This window comes from Euprymna scolopes, chromosome 12 (genome assembly GCF_053919585.1).
Source record: "Euprymna scolopes isolate OS-2025 chromosome 12, ASM5391958v1, whole genome shotgun sequence".
NCBI classification, from domain to species: Eukaryota; Metazoa; Mollusca; class Cephalopoda; order Sepiida; family Sepiolidae; genus Euprymna; species Euprymna scolopes.
Window position 1 is genome coordinate 107,695,073 of NC_136493.1, and position 11,795 is coordinate 107,706,867.

The 11,795-nt window shown below is 37.4% G+C and overlaps 2 pseudogenes; both read left to right on the forward strand.

Moving 5' to 3' along the window:
• The first annotated feature begins 6,615 nt into the window (after positions 1-6,615).
• On the forward strand, positions 6,616-6,794 carry LOC145291815 (U2 spliceosomal RNA; annotated as a pseudogene).
• A 3,969-nt stretch (positions 6,795-10,763) lies between these two features.
• LOC145291743 (U2 spliceosomal RNA) lies at positions 10,764-10,921 on the forward strand (annotated as a pseudogene).
• The last annotated feature ends 874 nt before the right edge of the window (positions 10,922-11,795 follow it).

Consider the following 11,795-nt stretch of genomic DNA (forward strand, 5'->3'; position numbering starts at 1 on the left):
GGCTGTCTATTCCGAAAGCTATTCTTAACATGAGTACGACGGGGTGTCTATTGCGAAAGCCGTTCTTAAGGTAAGAATGTTCCTAAAGCCGATCTTAAGATTAAGAGGTTTGGTTTGAAAACTAACAACAATCCTAGTTTACTTTTTACAAGGAGGGTGAATCCGTCGGACAACGCGGGTTAACAGATCATGCTAGTATTATTATAATCATGATCGGAACTGAGCAATGTTAAAGGACTATCATATTGTGTCGGCCAAAGATAATAAAATTGTAATAGGGTGAAAATGGATCTGGCTGTGTTTTTAAAATATATTTTTGCTTTAACATGAAAGTGCACAACTAATGTTGTATAAAGAACACATACAATACATTTATGTCTTGCAATGGGGTTGATAATCTGTATTATCTTGATTAATCGAACAGGTATTCTCATTTGGTGTGTTGTCTCACAATATTCCGTTAACCTTCTTTAGAGGCATCTTGTCGAGCTAAAAAATCTTTGCTTTGGACTCTACAATCTCTAAGGTATGTGGAACGGGACTCTTATTTATATATTATTTAGTAATTATATATAGTTTCGCACTAAATCATGTACGGATTTCTTATTTCGAGATGTCGATTATGTTGTTCGACCACATACACGTGCAGAACAACTCACTTTATATTGCTGTAACATTGTGAGAACCAGTATTTTGAATGAACCTAATAATATAGAATATGTCATCTTATAGTATTGCTTTCACATCATTCTCATAAGTATATCTAGGAAACGGCATTTAGACACCAACCAAACCTCTTTCTATACAACACAGATGCTAGATCAAATATTATTAACTACTTATAAAGATCAAGTATATAATATAAACAGGTATATTATATAATCTCCATGAGTAAGAAACAAGGGAAACAGTGTAGAGTCAGCCTTCGATGACGAACCATGTGTGCGCTTCTTTCCTTTGTTTGGAGCCTGGATATTAATGAAATTCCAGACCCGCCATATACGCTGTACACCTTCCGGCCAGGTTTTTCCTGGATCACTCCTATCTGTTGGTCTGTTCAGATAAACAATGGAATTCACTAATTGTTTCTAACCTGACCTTAAGGTCAAATATTGAGTCGAGAAATAAGCAAACGAAATACCAAAATAACATTGTCTTTCTTTCCTCCCAAAATAAAATGTTACCGCCAAAGGGTTCCTATTAATCATACAATCGAAATACAAAGGACGATTCATAGCTTCAAGATTTGGCACAAGGACAAATTCTCTATGCCGTTATTCCTGTAAGATTCGCTGTGTTCACGTCCTCTAGAAAGAATGAAAAGTTATGGAGTGATCGGGTTAGAAATAGCAAAACAATGACGCGTAAATTGCATGCTCTGAAGAATTTTTTCCTAAAATAATCTATCTAGTAATTATGTTAACATTCTGTAAACCATTTAAAATACTTTGACATTTAAAATTTACGTACTATGGTCTTAAAAGAAGTATATGTGCACATATATATCCCAGATTTCTATCGGTTAAACTGTTCTAAACAATTAATTTATATAGAAATGACAAGGCTACTCGCCGTAGCTCGGAACCGTATCAGACTATGATACAAATTTTGAACATACCTGTTATTATAGAATAGAGGAAGTTTTATGTTTATCTGTCATTTTCTTTCTTGAGCAAAATAATAGTTTACTTACCTTAGGACGGGTATTGCACAACATATGTATGGAATAATTGTACCTTCATTGGACAGGAAATTTAAAGCAGATTTGTGGACAAAAAAATGTCTATCCTAGAGCGGGTAATATACAACACATAAGGAAAATTATTTACATAAGTTTCTGTTGTGCTTAATTTTCAGCATGTCCCAGGTAATAGTGTGTTTGTTTTTACATCAGATTGCTATAGTGAAGAAGCACGGGATTTTTTTTTTTTTATTTAAATGTTATACTACTCGAATATATTACATGATTTTCGATTTTTATAACTCATGTACGTAAACGATAAGAATTTATTTGTTTTTGATATGGGTACTTCACTGTATAAGTACCTTATTTTATGGGTAGGATACTGTCGAATACATTTTTTTGTAGTTTCAAAATGGAAGAACTCGATATTTTAAGTAATTTTCTGTTTTGCTAAATTCTCTCTGCGTCTACAGTAAGAATTTGTTTGTATTTCATCTAATGCTACAGTGAGGGAGCACCATATTTCTCATTTAAAAGTCGTGGTATTCATATATATAATGTGATTTTCGGTTTAAATGACTTGTATGCACATCTAATGAACGTTGTTTTACATATGAGTACTGTACTACACACTTTCCTTATTTCCTGCGTAGAATAGGGTGCAAGTACATTAGTTCTAATATATAGATTAACCTACTCGATGCTTTTACAAAATTGTCTGTTGTGCGAACTTTTCCGTATGTCATAGGTGAGAGTTTGTTTGTTTTTATATTAGAGGGATATATTAAAGAAGCACCTTATACAAATGTCATACTACTCAACTATATTACATAATTTTCGGTTTGGATTACTTTTATGTACGTCACAGGTAAGATTTACTTTGTTTTTCATATGGTTACCATACTACACAAGTATCTTATTTTTTGGGTAGGATAATGTACAAGTACTTTTTTTTCTTATGTAAAAATGAAAGAACTCGATATGTTTATGTAATTGTCTGTTGTGTTACATTCTCTGTACGCCAGGAGTAAGAATATCTTTGTTTTGTTATCTGGGTGCGATAGTGAAGAAGTACCTTATTTCTCATATGTAATCATACTACTCGAATATAACGTGATTTTTGGTTTTAATACCTTTCATGTATATTAAATGTAAGATTGTCTTTGTTTTTTCATGAATACTATACTACACAAGAACCTTATTACTTTGATAAAATGTATAGTACACATAAATGCATAAAAAGTGATCATTGTATATGATTTTGGGAATATTACATTCATACAAATATACAACCATATATAATACATTAAATTTATAATGATCACTTAATTAGTATAGGAGTGAATTCAATACATATAAATGTATAATTATATACGCATAATAATCATTCCTAATGATGGGTTAATTGTTCCGGAGTGACTACAATACATGCAAATATATAAACATGTACAGATAATTATAATTTATAATGACATGTTAATTAATTAAGGAGTGAATCCAATACATATAAATATGTATGTTATATGAACATATAAACATAATTAAAATTCATTATGATGGGTTAATTAGTTAAGGAGTGGATTCAATACACATGCCATTACTTGATCTATTTACGTGACTTTTAGAATATAACGAATAAAATTATATATCATATATATATATATATATATATATATATATATTGAATATGGCATTTTCGTTACGTAAATCAAAAACATTCTTCTGAATTTTTTAAAAGCAAATGCGTTACATAAAATTTAAAAATCAACAATATCTGAATGTAAAAAAGGAAAGGATGGAGATCGAAACTGCAACACTTGGTGTTATTGCTTTCAAGTTTGACCCCTTTTTAATCACTTTAGCAATTATGTTAATCGATTAAGTGCATTTAAAAATGCTGCACCAAACTTGCAATCTTTTGAGCTATTGCACGCCGTCCAACGATCATCTTTCTGGGAGGAGAAAGAATTTGAAAACCAGACACATACACACACGCAGATGTAGTGATATTTATATATTAGACAAGTTGGGTCACGTGACGTTGTTCGGGACCGTTTAAGACAATGAGAAAATGTTGAACATACTTGTTATTTATTGAATACAGGAATTTCTGATGTATGTGTATCATGTGCCATCTTGAGCCAAAGAATGACAAAATTGTTTGCCTAGGACGGGGAATGTGCTAATTTTCTGTGTGTCAGAGATAAGAAGTTTGTTTTTACATCAGAATGCTATAGTAATAAAACACCTTATTTCTTATATAAATGTCATACTACTCGAATATATTACATGATTTTCGGTGTTGATTACTTTAGTTTTCGTGTGGGTACTATACTGTAAAAGTACCTTATTTCTTTGGTAGAATACTGCAAGTACCTTATTTATTGCGAAAGGAACAGTACAACTACCTTTTATCTCATTTAACAATTAAAAAACTCAATACTTTTACGACATTTTCTGTTGTGCTAAATTTTCTGTGTGTCAATTGTAAGAATTTGTTTTTTATCTTATTGCTGTAGTGAAGAAGCACATTATTTTTCATATGTAAGTGATACTACTCGAATATTTAACGGGATTTTTTTTGTTTTAATAACGCCACAAGTAAGATATTCTTTGTTTTTTTTTCATTTGGGTACTATACTGCACAAGTATCTCATTTCTTGGATAGGATTCTGGGCAAGTCCCTTATTTCTAATATAAAATGAAACTACTCAATAATTTCACATAATTTTTTCATATGAGTACTACAGTGTACAAGTACCTTATTACTTGGATAGAATTCGTTTTACACATACATGCATTACCAAAGTAAGTGACCATTGTATATGATTTTTGGAATCTGATATATATCGACATATACAAACTTATACATTACACATAATTCATAATGCTCAGTTAAGTAATTTTGGAGTTTATCCAAGACACAAAAATATGATCATATACTTAAAATAAAAAAGTAAAATGATCGGTTAATTAGTTTATGAGTGATTCCAATACATACATATTTATTAACATATACACATCCTTAATATTCATAATGAGCGTTTAACTTGTTTAGGAGATAATATAATACGTAGAAATATATAAACATATGCGCATAATTAAAATTCATAATAATCAGTTCATTAGTATAGGGGTAAATCAAATAATAAGATATATAACCATACACACATCCTTCGAATTAATAATGATCGGTTAATTAGTTTAGAATTAATTCAATGCATAGAAATATATAATCATATACACATAATTCAAATTCATAATTATCGGTTAATTAGTTTAAAAGTGAATCCAATACATAGTAATATATAAACATGTACATAATTAAAATTCAAAATTATCTGTTAATAAGTTAAGGAGTGAATTCAATACATAGAAATATATAATCGTACACACATAATTAAAACTCAATTTTTTCGGTTAATTAGTTTAGGAGTGAATCCAATAATCATAATTAATAATGATCGGTTTATTAGTTAAGAGTGAATCCAATGCATGCAAATATATAATCTTATACACATTCTTAAAATTTAGAATGATCTATTAATTTGTTTATGAGTGAATTCAAAACGTACAAATATACAGACATATACTCATAAATAAAATTCATAATGGTCGGTTAATTATTTTAGGAGTGAATCCAATACATACAAATATACAGACATATAAAAATTCTTAAAATACATTATAATCGGTTAATTAGTTTTGGAGTGAATCCAATACATGGAAATATTTAAACATACACACATAAATAAATTCACAATGATCGGTTTATTAGTTTAGGAGTGAATCCAATACATACAAATATATAATCATATACACTCTCTTAAAATTCATAATGATCGTTTTATTTTTTAGTTTAGGAGTGAATCAACTCCATAGAAATATATAATCATATAGACATAATTAAAATTCATAATAATCGATTAATTAGTTTAGGAGTGAATCCAATACATGTAAATATATAATCATATACACATTGTATTAATAATGATCGTTTAATTAGTTTAGGAGTGAATCTAATACATGCAAATATATAATCATATACACATTATATTAATAATGATCGTTTAATTAGTTTAGGAGTTAATCTAATACATACAAATACATAAACATATACAGAAAAAATATTCATGAGGATCGGTTTATTAGGTTAGGCATTAATCCAATATTAGAAATTTGTAATCATAAGTATAATAAAAAATGATCATTTAATTATTTTAGGAGTGAATCCAATAATATAAATATATAATCATATACACATAATCAAAATCCATAATGATCGGTTAATTAGTTTAGGAGTGAATTCAATACAAAATTCCATTACTGGATATATTTATGTGATTATTGGAATGTAACAAACAAGCCGATATATAATATATCCTATATATTTGGAATATGAATTTTCGTTATGTACAGTAGAAATATTTTCTGTATTTTTAGTCGCGTTCAAGCGACTCTATAAGTAACTCCGACGGTCGGTCGGTCGGTCAGTCCGTAAAACTTTTGTAGTTACGATCAAAGGTATATTGTTAATACATGCTGTTCTTAGCATTTAAGCTTTTCTTTGCCTTTTGGCCAAGATGCAAGCAAAGACCATGTGTGGGGGCAACCCCACATATGGTCACTGTAGGGGCAACCATTCATACCAATTGTCACAATCCAGCTCCCCTACTCTTCGATGACTTGGCCCCCATTTCCCCTCCACTCCTCACATTAAAATTCGGCCTTGTGCCTAATTTTCTCAGTGGGGGAGCAAATAAATACCAACCTCACATATAAGACCTTGGTCAATGTAGGGGCAACCCTTCATACCAACTGTCACTTTCAAGCTCCCCTATTCCCCGGGGAGCTTGTCACCATTTCCCCTTCACTCCTCACATTAAACATCGGCCTTGTGTCTAATTTGCTCTGTGGGGGAGCAAATAAATACCTTTTTCTTGGCCTTTTGGCAAGATCAAGTGTAGTATCTGTTCTCCCAGCTACCTCATTTTTGATCGGTCAATACACCACCACTGGGCTCTCGGGCAAGTTTTAAGGCGTTTATCACTTTGACTTACTAACCTTGGTTAGTGGGACCGACCCCATTCTTTGGGAGTCAGGACCCTTTTTGCTCCCCTCAGGACCGACTCCATTGTCTGGATTAAAAAAACGATCCCTACTTTGAGAGTTTGCTGTCCGGGACTGATAACACTTTCTTTGGTTGACGCGACCTGGTCGGGTTAACAGTATATTTTGTTGGGTACTTCATTTCCTCCTCCCCTCGGAGGTTGAAATGGTCTATTCTCTCCTCTCTTAATTGTCTGTGCAGCACTCTGACCTGCTAAGCCCAAACTTTATCTTCCTTCGCTGCTCTCCCAATGGATTGAGCAGACCGGGTTCTCTTTTTCGCTTCCTTGGGAATGTTTGTGGGCAGGGTGTCGTGGGTTGGGGTTTTTCTTCGTTTCTGCTCCCCTCTTTGGGCAGAGATGTCTATCCCCTTTCTCTCTTAATTTCGACGCCGCACTCTGACCCGCTAGCACCCACTGCGTCTGCCTTCTTTGCTTTCCCCCTCTCACGGGGGATTCCAGCTGCTAACCCGACGTCGACGCAAGGGGAGGTCAAACCTCTGTTCTCTTCTGATCCTGTTCCGCCCGCTCCACCCCCTTTTCCCCTATTTTTTCTTTTCTCCCCGCTACACATTGGTATGCGTCAGCGGCCAGTGAAACCACTCCACGATGCCGGACAGCGGGGACATACATCCCGAGATGCACCAGATTGCTCCCCTAGAAAGCTCCCTGATGGAGGGAGCAACTCCTAGCTACACAGAAGAACAAAAGAAAGGCAGGGTAGGACCGCAGCCCGCGGGGACCCTGCAGAAGCCACCAACTGGTGAAATACCAAGTCTAGACCCTTCTCCCCAAGAGGGACACTTACCAGCTGAGGGAGTAAAGATAATGGCAGACAAATGAACGAATAACGTTTCAGGTGGACCATACCTTGTGGCACCCCTTACACCTCAATCCTCATCGCACGAAGGCGACCCCACCACTCCTGCTCCCCACGAGGGCACCTAGCAAACGAGGAAGAGAAATAAAGGGACGAGGAGACAATGGATGCCACGAGCGGACCAAAGGCAGTGATGTCCCCGGCTCCTCAGCCCACCACACCATCACCCAAATGTAGCACTCCAGCTCTCCAAGTTGACGACCCCTCATGAAAAAAGGGTAAAATGATAAGCATGGAGTAGCTAAAAGGACTAAAGCGCTAATCAACGAAGCGATAGCGTCTTTAAAGTCCTGGACGGGTACACCAAAGATCCAGCCTGCTTCAACGTTCCTCAAGAGACTAAGCCCCAATTAGCCACCACTCCAGAAAGGAAGCAACCAAGTCTGAAACCCAGCAACATCCTGGTTACAAAAACTGCAGCAGAGGCAACCACCGTAAGTGGTGGATCACAGCAGGTGGCACCCAGTAGTCAACAATCCTCTCCCAGGAAGAAGAAGAAAGAGACCCAGGAGGCAGGGACCGACAAATTGGCAACACCACACACGAATTGGCCGGCTCCCATCCCACTGAGCAAACCACCAACCCTTGGTCAGCAGAAGTAGCAACAGCAACACCCAAGCCAGATAACATTATCCTTGACCCGCATTGCCAGTAAGGAAGACACTGAATGGGGTCCAAAAACCCAAATGCCCCTCAGGAACGCCCGGGATCTCTTCGAGTCCACTTACAAGGACCTCACGGAAGGGAACCGTATGAAACCCCTTCCAGACGCCGCAGAGGACCTTAAGAAGACGATAGTATCTTCTATCACCTCGGACACAAAGAAAAGAGGCCTCACACGAGTAGACAAGGACAACATCAGTGACCTCCTTCTGGATCTGAAGATCCCAGCCAATACATATCCAGGAGGAGCAACACAATGTGGGATGTATTGCTACCAAACTAAAGAGAGGCTAAAGAGAGAGCCAACAGGTCTAATCTGCGCTGGAAAAAACATCAAACTCCAGCCAGAATACCTTAGTCACACGGTCACCAATGTCGCCGTACTGAACGTCCCCTGTCTACTATGAGCAAAACAACTAGGAGCGGTCTTCAACCAGTACGGGGACGTGGTGTTTGTGGCCCCAACAAGCAAAAAGGGCATCCTGACTAAGAACTACAGACTCTAGATGCGCCTCGACAAAACTGGCTTCAACCAAATACCAGCGACTTGTGGTCACTTCTGGAAGCAGCTGAATGGGCCTCTCTAGGAATTAAAATATTTAACGAAAGCGACTCTTCCCTTGACGAACTGTCAAAACAATGCAAGGGAAGGGTCCTAGTGCGGGTCCATCCGTCCCTCTACAGGGCCCGTAAATTACCCTTTTCCCTGAACGTTGGCCAGGACCTGAAAAATCTGACTTCCTTGAGCATCGCGTACAACGTCGGCATCCTTACGCCGACCGACTTTGGAGCCAAGTACACCACGCCCTAAGATATGTCTTAAAATTTTGCGAGTCTGAATGCGAGAGGGTTGAGATCACCTCCAGCAGCACCTCTTGTCCCTGGGAGTTGATGTAGCTGCGATCCAGGAGACGCATTTCGTTTCCTCTGTGGACTGTCAGGTGCTGAACCGTCATTTATAAATTTTCTCGGCATATGGCAGCCCGCGTTGGAGTAGAATCTCCTTGCTAGTGAAACGAACTCTGCCCGCTACAGTCGACGTTGTTCATAGAGATAGGCTGGACAGGCTGGTCATGGCCGATGTTGCCGTAAAAGATTCTGTGTTTCGAGTAGTTGCGGTTCATGCGCCCAGCACCGTTCGCGAGAGGGTCTCATTCTTCGATCAGCTTGATACGTTTGTAGATTGTCGGAAGCGGGTAGTCCTAATGGGGGATTGGAACGCAATCTTAGACCCATATTTATATAAACTAGGAGGCGAAGCTAGAGGGTTGGAAAGATGTGAGCCCAGCCTGGCTGATCTGATGGCTAGATGCGATCTGGTTGACAGGGTTTGGGTCGAACATCCAGCGTGGGAGATGTGGACGTGGACCAATAGCGTTCACTCCTGTCCGACTACGTATTTGGACAGGATACTAGTTAGAAGAGGCGAAATAGATTTCCTAACTTGCCTCAAGTTAACTTGGTAAGGTCAGTCAGACCATAAACTAGGTATGGTCCGTCTTAAGCTAGGAAAAGCCTAAGTTAGCGGGGTACTGGATGTTAAACACCTCCCTTCTGGAGATACAAGACTTCCGAGACCAGTTAAGAGAATTAATTAAAAAGGCACTAGTGGGGTCGGTTACCGGGAGTAAGTAGTGGTTAGGTTTAAAAGCCAACGTTAGAAGCGTATCCGTAAAGTATTCCCAGCGCCTCGCACTAGATAAGACCAAGGCGAAGAAGCAGCTAGAGCAGAAACTAGCCCGAGATACGGGGGGTGGGTTATAGGGTTAGTCAGAAACTAGCTAGACAGGACCTTCTGCACGAGACTAGCGAGCGCTACGAAGGTGAAGTAGTCAGAGCTATGCTTAGAAAGATAGGCAACGAAGCAGATCGGGGGATCTGCGAGGGGTTTCGATAACATTTCGAGGGGCGTTTTACGCAGCAGCTCGATCTTCCAGTCCTTTAGTTTAGTGACTATTTGGCCGACTTCCCCCGTCTTGACGCGGCTAGAGCGGCTTGTTGAGAGGGCCGGTGACGGAGCGGTAGGTCATTACTGCGCTGAAGCAGGTCAGCTGTGACAGATCGCTGGGACTCGATGTACTGCCATAAGAACTGTATTTGAGGTTGTCGCCCATGTTTCTGCCTCTTGTGACGGATATGTTCAACCATTGGTTTGCTCAGGGATCGATCCCAGGGCAGGTAACCAAGGAAGTGATCACATTGCTGAGGAAAGGTGATGTGCATGACGGGGAAGAGTTAGACGACTGAAGGCCCATACCTCTGGTTAACACAGAGTTTAAGATTTTGGCCAGAGTCCTGTCGAATCTGCAGAAGGGAGGTGGTTATTTAGCTCCCCTACTCCCCGGAGAGTTGGTCCCCATTTCCCCTTCACTCCTCACATTAAAAATCGGCCTTGTGCCTCATTTACTCGGTGGGGGAGCAAATAAATACCCTTTTCTTGGCCTTTTGGCCAAGATCAAAGTGTAGTATCTGTTTTTCCTATACGATGTACTTATGTTTGTAACTTTCTGATATGAAGTGAGGGATCACTCTTTTGTATTAATTTAATGTAAAATGATCACTCACTTTACAGCCAGTCAGTCTCAAAGCCATTCAAGTCATTCTACAGATCATTTAAGAAGGATTAAGAAAATTCATTGATAGAAAAAAGGAAATCCCACACAAGCGAGAGAAACACTGTTTTTTGATATGTGACTTTTCAGTGTTTAATAAGAGTTCATAACAGGTGACTGTTCTTTGTGTGAAAATACTAAAAAACAAAACGCACAGAAAAGTAAATACGAAGATTATAAGGAACGTTTGCGTTCAACATGATAAAATCCTACAAAATTCGGTTAATAATTGTCATTGGTTTGAAATATACATACACACACACACACGTATACTCAAGTAAAGAAATTGGGGGCATCCATTATTGTTTTAAATTCGTATTAGAGTATAATTTATATAAATTGTGTCAATGTGAAATTGTTTGGACATTGTTGAATAAGCTGTCAATAAAACGATTTTTCAAAAAGTCGCATGCACTTTTCAAAACAGCTTACGAATGCACTTTTATTGAAATATCATTATTTCCTTAAACATTGCTCAATACATAGGTAGAGCTAGGTAGTCATTTATGAAAATATACATGATGAATTAGAATATTCCGCGTGTCATGCCTAACCAATTCTTACGAAAATGAAACGCGGAATATTCTCTATAGCTTAACTGGCATATATATTTTCATAACTTTATATATATATATATATATATATATATATATATATATGTACATATATATATATATACATGTGTGTGTGCGTGTGTGTACGTGTGTGTGTATGTCTGTGTGTGCATGTAGGAAGTGTACGTGTACGTGGATGTGTCTTTTGGAGGCATGTGTTTTTCAAGATATATATATATATATATATAAACTATATATAAATATATATATATGTGTGTGTGTATGTGTGTGTGT